Genomic DNA, 11,774 nt, shown 5'->3' on the forward strand with positions numbered 1-11,774 from the left:
GAAACAATCTTTACAACTAATGTTTCTGAGAAAGGACTCATTTCTAAAATATACAGAGAACTGAGTCAAATTTTTAAAAAACGTCATTCTCCAATTGACAAATGGTCAAAGGATATGCAAAGGCAATTTACAGATGAGGAGATCAAAGCAATCCATAGTCATATGAAAAAATTGCTCTAAACCATTATTTATTAGAGAAATACAAATTAAAGCTTCTCTGAGGTACCAACTCACACCTCTCAGACTGGCCAATAAGACCAGAAAGGATGATTATTGTTGGAAGGGTTGTGGGAAATCTGGGATGCTATTACACTGTTGGTGGATCTGTGAACTCATCCAACCTTTCTGGAGAGAAATGTGGAACTACATCCAAAGGGCAATGAAAGGGGTGGCTAGGTGGCATAGTGGATAAAGCACAGGCCTTGGAGTCAGGAGTACCTGGGTTCAAATCCAGTCTCAGACACTTAATAATTACCTATCTGTGTGGCCTTGGGCAAGCCGCTTAACCCCATTTGCCTTGCAAAAACCTAAAAAAAAAAAACCCAAAGGGCAATGAAAATGTGCATACCCTTTCATCCAGCAATACCACTACTGGGTCTATACCCTGAAGCAATGATGAAAAAGGGTAAAAAACATCACTTGTACAAAAATATTCATAGCAGCCCTGTTTGTGGTGGAAAAGAATTGGAAATCAAGTAAATGTCCTTCAATTGGGGAATGGCTTAGTAAACTGTGGTATATGTATGTCATGGAACACTATTGTTCTGTTAGAAATCAGGAGGGATGGGAATTCAAGGAAGCCTGGAGGGATTTGCATGAACTGATGCTGAGTGAGATAAGCAGAACCAGAAAAACACTGTATACCCTAACAGCAATATGGGGGCGATGATCAACCTAGATTGATTCACTCATTCCACCAGTGCAACAATCAGGGACAACTTTGGGCTGTCTGCAATGAAGAATACCATGGGTATCCAGAGAAAGAACTGTAGAGTCTGAACAAGGACCAAGGACTATTACCTTTAATTTAGGGGGGGAAAAAAACTGATCTCTTATTGCCTGATCTTGCTATGTCTTATACTTTATTTTTCTTCCTTAAAGGACATGACTTCTCTCTCATCACATTCAATTTGGATCAATGCATACCATGGAAACAAATGTAGAGACTGACAAATTGTCTTCTGTGGAGGGGGGGGGAAGTAAGATAAGGGGGAAAATTGTGAAACTCAAAATAAATAAAATCTTTAATGATCAAAGATAAAATTGAGATAAAGGAGCTAAAGGAACATAATAGTTATAGCAGAAGAGAGAAAAAAATCATAACTTAACAAAATTAGATGTATATAGAGGAAAAGATAAACCTTACTCTCATACTTTAAAGAGCAAATACATTAAACAATCCAGTAATACAGATTCCCAGATTTAAGAAAATAAAACACATTTTAAAAACAAAGGCACGCACAAAATAAAACTGAGGAGATGGGGGCCAGGGCTGGGAGGGATGGAATGACCTTACCATGCATAAAATAAATTTAAAAATAGAAAAAAAGCAGGAGTTGCAATAGTACTACTTTACAGGTCCAAAAAAAAAATTAGCAAATAAAGGATACAAAAACCACTTGATAATGAAAGGATTCCAAAATCACAAATCCATACCAGTTAAAAATTTTACATTTCAAATATCTTAGCAACCAAGTACAAAACAGAAAGATTATCTGAATACAAGAAGATATATGCAATAATACAACAGTGGCAAGAAATTTCAATATCCTTTTCCGATTTGGATAGGAAAGACAAATAAAAGGAAAAATATGGATCTGAACCAATTCCTGGAGTATCTAGTTAAGAGAACTTAAAGAGATCTTACAGTGTTTTTTAAATGTAACAGCAAAATAATACCCATATTATTCACATGAAATTTAACAAAGATTGACTCTATACTAGAGCAAAGAGCTATTTCAAACAAATGACAGAAAAAGTTGATAAATCCTTTACAAATTATAACACAAACTAGTACTTGATTCAAAAATCACAAATAAAAGATAGCTACAAATGGAAACTAAACAACAAAATCCAAAACAGGTGGATAAAAGTACATATCAGAAAAGAATTAGTAAATATATAAAAAGAAAATTATAATGATGAAATAGCATTACTAAAATTTCAGAGTTACAGCTAAATCAGCTCTCAGAGTAAAAAATAATAATCTTATAAACACAATGATTACAAGAGAGAAGAGACAATTATTGAACATAACATGCAATTTTAAGGATTTAGAAAACCTTATGAGCTCACCATAAGCACAAAAGGAAGAAATATGAAAAATTAGAAGGAAAACAGATAAATTGAAAAACAAAAAAACCATATAAAACTAAAAGATTCTTTGAAAAGACTAATAAAATTGATAAACCCTTAGCTAATATGATTAAAAAGCATAGAGCAGAAAATCAAATCCGTAAAACAGCAAATGAGCAAAGTGAAATCAGAGCAAAGCCAGAAAAAGTAAAAAGAATACTAAAACTATTGAAAGACCAAATAGATCTCATATAATTTATTCTCAGAACTGCCAGAGATGGATGGGGAAGGGAAGCACTACAAGTTCTAATAAGATTCATAGGAAGAGTCTATCAAACTTTTAAAAGAACAATTAATAACCATTTTTCTCAAACTTTTTAAAAACTGAGAAGAAAGCACCCTACCAGAATTATTGAGACTAATACCCAAACTAGGGAAAGATAAAACTCTGAAAATCAGAGGCTAATATCATTAATAAACATTTACTCAAAATTTTTTTTAACAAAATCCTGACTACAAAGATTTATCCAAGAAACTTTGCATTATAACATGTGATTTATTCCAGGAATACAAAAATAGTTCAACAGAAACAAAATCAACACAAGTAAAACATCCAAACAGATACAGAAAAAGTCTAATAAAGCACAATACTCTTTTATGCTAAAACAACAACAAAATGCTCTACAAAGTACTGGGGGATTTTTTTAATTATCATAAAAAGCATCTATCAAAAACCAAAAGAAAATTGCAAATACAATGGAGATATACCAGAACTTTTTTCAATAAATATGGAAGTGAAGCAAGGATGTCACTCTTTGTACTATTATTTAATGAAGTTTTGTAAATGTTAACAGTAATAATACAAGAGAAAGAAATCAAAGGTGTAAACACAGATAAAGGAGAGATAAAAACTATTCCTATTTGCAGACATGATGGTTTTCATGGAAAATTCTAAGGTTAGCTAGGTGGTGCAGAACAGTCCACAGTCCTGGAGTCAAGAGGGCTTGAGTTCAAAAAATGCCTGAGACATTTACTAGCTGTCTGATGCTGTACAAATTACTTAAGCCCATTACTCCACCCCACCCCCAACCCCAACAACAACATAAAAAAAAAAAAACAGGAAAACAGCAAAGATACTGAGACAACAGTTTCAGGAAAGCTGCAAGCTAGAAAATAAATCCTCAAAAATCAATAGCATTTCTGCATAACAAAATTTTTAAAAAGCAAAAATAGGGAAATACAATTTCCAATAACTATAAAATGCAAAAATATCTGGGCACCAGCATAATAAAGCACACCAAGTCTTGTAAGGATCCAATTATAAGGTGCTCTTTAAAGAAATAAAGAATATAAGATGGAAGTTGATAAGATCACCAAGTGAAAGAGTATAACAAAAGAGCAGGCACCTATGGTTAGAGGGCAATGATCAGGCTAAGGAGTCATCAAAGGTAACTAATAAGGTATGAAAGGTAGGAGGAAGAGAATTAGAATAGAATGGTGTCCCAAAAAGACACCTAGAGAGAAGGGAAAATGAAGGAAAAGAGGGTGATAAATGGTGATTGCAGGGAGGTCTCAGACAATGAAGATTAAGAAAAGGTTATTAGACCTGGCAAGAAATCATTCTGTTTGGAAAGGAAGTTTTATGAGGTCAGAAGCTAGATTGTGAAGGATTAAAAAAAGAGGAGAAACAATAGTAACACCTATTATAAATAGTCTTCTCAAGGAGTTTAGCAGGAAAAAGCAGATGACAGTGGAAATAAAATGAGCAAGTGAGGGTTACTTAAGATTGGGGAGACAGAGGCATATTTATGTGGAGCAGAAAGGGAATGCTGAGTCTGAAGTGGGGGCGGGGAATCTATTTGAGGAAATGAAACCTAATTGGATCACTTGAGCAGGTAGAGGAGTTTATTTTGGTAAGATCACCTCTTCCTTTGAGGCCCATGAAGGAAGAGATAGTGGCAGAAAAGTATCTGAATGAGGTAAGATGAGGAAGAGGGCAGTGGAGAGAGCTCACACTGAATGGTCTCAACTTTTTTTCTGTAAAATGTGAGGCAAATTTAGAGTTGAGAAGGTTGGGAAAGAAGGGAATAAAAAGGTTTGGAAAGCCACTGTGGAGAATGGGATATTGGGTTGATAATAGGCCCAGTATAGATGCATTGCCAAGAAGGAGTAAGAGTCCTGTTAAGGTTGTATAACCTAAATTTGCCATGGATTCATTCAAATCGTTATATGTTTTTCTTCAATTTTGGTTAGCAGCAGGTTGTAGGAGCATAAGCAGGGCAATGACAGGAGTGATCCAAGGCCAAGGCTAGGCAGTATGAAATCAGTAATATAAGGAGGTTAAGGACTCAAGAGGACAGTACAGAGTCAAATAGGCTCACAAAGGACTTAGAATGGGAAAAAGAAGAGAGTGACTAGTCCAAGGATGATGGCCTGGTAGAGAACTGATTGTTAGAGGACTGGAGAATAAGGTTCGGTTAGGGAAAGTAGATTTAAGTGAATTTCAGAATTCTTGAACATGGAAGTGATACATATGTTAGGTCAAGATTAAGAGTATAAACTATATGTGTGTGAGGAGAAGTAGCTCATGGAAAGAAAATAGGTTGAGAAAAGTGAGTGATTAGGGTGTTTGAGAGAGCCTCAATATTTATAATGAGACTCCCTAATATGAGAGCAGGAAGAGAGAAAAAATGTGATCCAGAATGAATTTACTGATAAAGAGCCAGGAATTTGAGCAATTGGTAAAGGCAGTCCATATTTTCTTATCCTAAACTAACTATAATGAGCTTTTAAATGACAGGTCACCATTACTAACATGAATTTTTTTGACTGAATTAACAGAATAATATAGATAACTATACTGTTTTCTAGTCAGACCACATATGGAATATTCCCTTCTGAATGCCACATTTCTTTTTAGAAAAAACATTCCTGAGCTATGGCATGGAGATAGCAAGATGGTGAGGGGGCTAGAAATTATGCCATATTAACAGAGTTGTTTTCGAAAAGACTTGAGAATATTGATCTATGCTTATCATGGATCCAAATGTAAAGCCTATATCAAATTGGAAAGAGGGAAGGAGAAAAATTGTAAAACTCAAAACCTTGAAAAAAAAAAGATTGGTAGAAACTACCATTGTATTGGAAAACAATTAAAATGTTTATATATATAATATATATATAGAAAAAAAGACTCGAGAAGTGATAATTGTCTTCAAATACCTGAAATGCATCATGTAGCTAAAATATTTGACACCCCAGAACTAAAGGGTCCATGAGCTTCTAACTTTACTGTAACAGTGTTGCCAGAGATAACTAAGGAGTGTAATGATCACTCTTGTGTTAAATCTTGAGGAATGAGAGGGAGGACAAATCACTGCTTTTTTAGTTTTCCTGTATCTTTACTCCGTACCTTAGAACTGCCAATGCACCTATCTTCTCTTCTGATTAACTACTAAACTGTTCCCAAGTCCAGAAAGTAACTGTATTACAACTGTATAAGAAAGATAAATTCTGGAGGCTTTCCTATAAATAAGCTGCATGTGCTAGATCTATATCCCCAAAACATTCAAAAACAGGGAAAAGAACCTTTTTTGTACAAAAGTATTTATCGTAACATACATCTTTAGTGGCTAAGATTTGGAAATGTAAGGGATGCCCATCAAATGAAGAATGGTTAAACAAGCTGTGGTATATGAATATTATTGTGCCATAAGAAACGATATGCAGAATGATTTCAGAAAACACTGTAAAGTCTTACATAAAATTGATGCATAGTGAAATGAACAAAACCAGAACATTATACACAGTAACAATATTGTTTGATGAAGAACTGTGAAATACTTGGTTATTCGCAGCGATACAATGATCTAAGACAATCCCGAAGTTGAAGCACACTAACCACCTCCAAAAAACAGATATTGATTGAATACAAACTGAAATAGTATTAAAAAGAAGTTAAGAAAAATAATTTTCTATTAACCTCTTCCAAGTCTTCACCTTAGAACATTCTTCACTTATCATTAATGTTCTACTTTTTGATCATCAATCTAATAAAAATGCAATAAAAATCAAATTCCTTACATTTACAAAGGAAGAGTAGTCCTTAATAATGAAGACTCAAATGAGATCAAATAAGAAATCATGTTCATTAAGAATATATTTAGGGGCAGTTAGATGGCACAGTGGATAGAGCTGACTGGCCCTGGAGTCAGGAGTACCTGAGTTCAAATCTGAACTCAGACACTTAATAATTGCCTGGCTGTGTGACCTTAGGCAAGTCACTTAACCCTATTGCCTTAAATAATTTTTTTTAAAAAAAAGAACATACTTAATTTTTTAAAAAGCTCCATCCAAGCTGAAAATTTATCTAGTAAGTCTAAAAAGCAATTTGAAACTATGCTCAAAAAGTCATTAAACTGTACAAACTCTTTGAGACAACAATACTACTCAGTTAATATAAATTATATATATATATGCATATATACATATATATATATGAAAGGATCAACGAGAAAAAGAACCTATATGTACAAAAAGATTTATAGCAGTTCTTTTCATAGCAACAAAAACTAGAAACAAAGGGGGCTGTCTTTTGGGACTGGTTGATCAAATTATGGCATATATATATGTATATATGATAGAATATTACTGTGCCATAAGAAATAACAAAATAGATGTTTGCAAAGAAAACTGGAAAGCCTTCTGTGAACTGATGTAAAGAGAACTAGATTTATACAATGACAACATTGTAGAGAAAAATAACTTTGAAAGACTTTAGAATTCTAATCAATGTTATATAATAAACCTGAGTTCATAAGACAAAAGATGGAATGCCCCACTCACCTCCTGCCAATGAAGTAATTAACTTAAAGTGCAGAGACATACAGTACATATATCTTTAGGTATGGCCAATGTGGAGATTTATTTTCCTGGGTCATGCATATTTAAGAATTTTTTTCAGCCATTCTTTTAGCTGGGGCAGGGGAGTGGGGGGGGGGGGGTGATCAAAGAAACAAATCACAAATTCATGTAAAAATAAATTTATTTTTAAAAGTCCTTCCAAAACATTAATACTATTTACCTCTTCAAATCAACAATGCCAGCAGCCTTATCAACACATTAAGATACAAAAATGCAAACCAAAAACTTTTAATCTTTTAAATACTTTCAAATTTGTTAAAATTCTCAGAAATATAAGGAATGGAAAAAGAGCTTTTGAATTTAACTGATAAAAATCAACCAAGTTTTATATTCTCTTCAGTCTTCACAAGAAGTTTCCACTCAATCATATATAAAAAACTAGGAAAGCATGACGTCTTTCTGAGAACTGTAAAATTAGTTAATAAAATTCTTAGCTAATTAAGCATTATGTTAGTACTATTATTTCAAATGAGCCTATATAGTGCTTTTTAAAAACCAAAGGATAGCATATCAAAAAATTCATAACACTCTTGAAGGTTACTAATACTAGTAACATTGTTAGGTTCTTTTTAACAAATTTTAGTCCTGAGCAATACCTGTGTTAAAGGAAAATTTATCATTCAACATATACTGAATTTTGCAATCTGCCCTAATCTTTAGAGATGTTGGAATGGTGGGGAAAATCTAATTAGCAATTTTAAAGTATTGATACCAGAATCTGTGTACTTTCTCAAGAGGCACAAATGTTAGCAACACATTCAAAACTGAAAGGTCCTTTGCAATTAGAATTTTTTTTAATTATGCCTAATCACTTTGCTGAATATAAAATGCCACAGGGGGAAAACTCATTCCATAAGACAATTCAAATACTAGTTTACCTTATAATAATGCAAATATACATCATATGACAGAATTATTATTTTCTCAGACTTAGTTTTCCTTTGGACTCTGAGGCATTTCGTATTAGCTATATTCCAAGACATATGCTAAAATCAGTCCCCAACATAACTTCAAATTTGATATGCTGTTACATCAGACCACAGCAAAAAACTAGCAATTTCCATTTCATTTTTGAGTACTTAAACATTAATTTAGTACATAAAAATGTAAATATAATTTTTATCTTTTATCAGCACTCAAAGAAAAATAAAATTACAAAGATGTGAGTGACACTTCCATGACAAAATATAATCAGTAACTAAAGCCAAACATTATTTTAGATTATACATTTTAGCAGATACAACCAGGGATGTTGGAAGAACAAAGTAGATATAAATGTTGTTGTTGTTGCAATTAATATAAAAACTACATACTCAACCTACTGTAAGGGGTTAATTAGTAACTTATTATCAGAATCAGAGAAACTAGAAGTTTAAAAGTACTAATTCCCAATACTATGTAACCAACAAGTGGTCATATTATTCCTTGAAGACCTCCATCAGGGGAACCTCACATCCTTAGTAGTATTTGAATCCTACCTTCAGAGTACAACTGATAATATAATACCGGTTAAAGATTATTCCTTCCCCAAACTGTGCCTACTTTTCCTTCTAGTCCTTCAACAAGGAAACATTTTACTTTATTTTCCCATTAACTTAACCAGGAAGCATCTTTTTTTAATTTAATCTAAGAAGAACACAAGACATAAAGTAGAGTGACAGAATCCCAATTCTACTGCTTATTATCTGGATGACTTTGGCCTAGTCACTTAAGCTCTCTAAGGCTTCTTTCTTTCCTCTTCTGTTAAATCTAAGGGTTGGATTTTTAACATCCCCTCCAACTGTAAGTATTACGATGCTAAAATAATAATTTGAACATTTGAGCATTTCCAAATAATTGCAATTATTATTAACAGTAACAAGTTAGCTTAGTATGTTGAGTATTTTAAATTTAATTATCATGCCTCCCATGCACAAGCACAGACACACACACACACACACAAATAAACACAAAACATACTGATTAATCAGAAAATGATTCTAGAGTTATAAGCATGCAAAGAAAAGCATCTACGGGGAAAAGAAAATCAATTTACAAAGTTTTTATGTTAACAGAACATAGCATTCATCTTAGAGAAATACCACAAGTTTTTTTTTTTAATAATATGGCATATTAAAAATGTGGATTCAATTGGCATGATTTAATTGTCTAGAAAACAAAGGAACTCAACTTCATTCATCCTCCCCCACTTACGTATCAGTAATGCAAAGGGGGAAAAAAATACAACAGCAGTCATTCAAAAGCAACTATCTTTGGTGTTATTCCACATCAGATTCTAGTTTCTATGCTTCTGAAAACGGAAAAAACAAGTCATCTGTTCCTACCCAGGCCACTGAAGAAATAGTAATATTTTTAAATAGAATTCCACTAAGTATATGAAAGATAATTTACAATGTTGCCTTTTTATAGTATGAAATAGAAAAATACTGTGACATTGCTTATGAGCAGTTACATGATCACTTTGTTTGCTACATATACCAAGAGCCAGGCTCCTTGTTGCAACTTTAATATAGTGATAAAATCTATAAATTCTACTCAAAAAGTACTAAATATGTTTTGTGAACTATTAACCAAAAGTGAAATGAGATATAGAACTAAAACTTTCATTAGGTCAACTCTATTTAAACTATAAAAGTCAAAAAAAGAAAACTTGGATGTTGCATTGTTTTTAAGATGCAAATTAGATCTTGAACTAAGGTTAGATTTTTTCAAAAAAAATGAATAAACATTTTTGAAAGTCAGGAAGGCAATTCTTTCATTTAACTCTTCAAAAGAGGATTATTATTCTCGTATTTTATTTAATCCTTGGTTAAAAGCTATTTAGATAGTTTTTGTGGTTCAGAACATCTAGATTAGATAACTTGTAACAAATGCAATAAAAGTAGTGAAAGCCAACCTTAATATTTTTGTCTCTGGACTTCATAAATGCCTAACTATATTTTTAAAGTTACTTGTATGTAATGCTGAAATAAGCAAGAAACATTTCCTATAAATTTTACTTATGGCACATAAAAAGGAGAAATCTGTCTATCCCTACAGATTCCTGTCATTGAGAAACATTGCCTCATTAATTCAAAATATAAAATTACATCAAGTTTATACTACAAATCATATCTAGCACTCTAGGCTTCTTTCCTCTACTGTGAAATCTGAGGGTTGGACCTTTTAACATTCCCTCCAACTATAAGTATTATGATCCTAAAATAATAATTTGAACATTTCCAAATAATTGCTAAGTCTTTATGAATGCAGTCATGCATAGTTAAGATTTCTTTAAAAATATATAAATTTCTTTAAAACTATATAAAATTTCTCTTATAAATTTCCTTAAAATTGTATTAAAAAAGCATTTTCCTATATTGGTGCTAATATTTTAGTCACAAATCACGGGCTTCCAAAAGATAAAAAAAAATTCAACTTGACTCTGATATTGAATCAAAGGGATTATTGTTGAGTTTCTTACTCTTTCTGAAGGAGTGCAAAAAATTATTGGGGTGTTAGCTCAGATACATAGCTTCACAGCCGTCTAACCATTATATCGCAATAGATACTACTACCAAAACAACACATATCTCTAAAGCCTCATGTCTCTTCAATTTCCAGAAACGGAGATTTAGTTTGGTTCTAAAATAGAACTCTCACTTATTCACATTAAGTACCAAACAAAAAAAAAAAAAATTCAGAACCTAAATTTCAAAGTCTGGTAACCCACCTTTCTCCTGGATGTACACACCTAAGAATCTATCCCAACTGTCTCAAAATACAGTCCCAAGCAGCTGAACCCATTTCTCATACAGATCAATTAAAGATCATTATTTTTCCCACCTGAGCAAGCTTACTAAAGAAGAGGGGAGGGGAGGAGAGAGGAAAAGAGATGCGAGACAATGAATGCAGCGATAAGTACACACATATATATGTTTGTCTGGGGAGTCTCCAGCGTTACTTTTTTCCTCCTTTCTTTTAGCTCCGAGCACCCCTCTTCGTGGCTCCCACTCGCTAGCTAATAATAATGATCATGTTTTTAACCGTGCAGGGTTGGGCACCAGGAGGCATGCCCGGAGGAGGCAGCCCTGGAAGCCTGCGACTCCCTTCAGCACAAAAACACACCCAAAATGTCCAGTCCGGAGCGTCCACGGGAGAGTCGTCCTCGCGGGGCGGGGACGGGAGGGCGAGCGCGAGCGTGCCCGGCAGGGGAGGGCGGCTCCTCACCTGCCCACTCCCCGGCCCGGGGCTGCCCCCGCCGGGCCGCCCGGCGCCCTAGGCCCTCCCGGGCCGCTGTCAGCGCCGGCCGGGGCGGCGGCGTCTCCCCCGGCTCGGGCGCCCCCGCCGGGCCTCGCCCCTTCCCTGGGGTCGGGACCCCCGGGCGCGGCGCCCCCCCCCGGCCCGCCCCCTCCCGGCGGAGGGAAGGTCCCACCTGCCGCCCCCCGGTTACCGTCTCGAGCCCGGGCTCCGCCATCCGCCTCCTTCCTCCTCCTCCTCCTCCTCCACGGGAGCGGCGCGGCACTACCCAACCGCCGCCCCCCGCCCCGCCCCGGCCCCGGCCCCCGCCCCCCGCC

General features: G+C 34.9%; 1 protein-coding gene across 5 annotated transcripts in view; it reads right to left on the bottom strand.

The window, feature by feature from the left end:
• SHOC2 (SHOC2 leucine rich repeat scaffold protein) overlaps positions 1 to 11,774 on the bottom strand; it is a 131,368-nt gene that overhangs the window by 119,057 nt on the left and 537 nt on the right. Inside the window, exon 1 of one of the 5 annotated variants that reach the window (XM_074233719.1) lies at positions 11,651 to 11,736. The exons of 2 other annotated variants lie outside the window; for them this stretch is intronic. The gene's annotated coding sequence lies outside the window, so the exon portion shown is untranslated. Of the gene's footprint in view, positions 1 to 11,632; positions 11,737 to 11,774 lie in introns of those variants that run through there. 2 more of the 5 variants (XM_074233716.1, XM_074233720.1) reach the window with 2 other exon arrangements.

Source organism: Macrotis lagotis, chromosome 4 (assembly GCF_037893015.1).
Source record: "Macrotis lagotis isolate mMagLag1 chromosome 4, bilby.v1.9.chrom.fasta, whole genome shotgun sequence".
Classification (NCBI taxonomy): domain Eukaryota; kingdom Metazoa; phylum Chordata; class Mammalia; order Peramelemorphia; family Peramelidae; genus Macrotis; species Macrotis lagotis.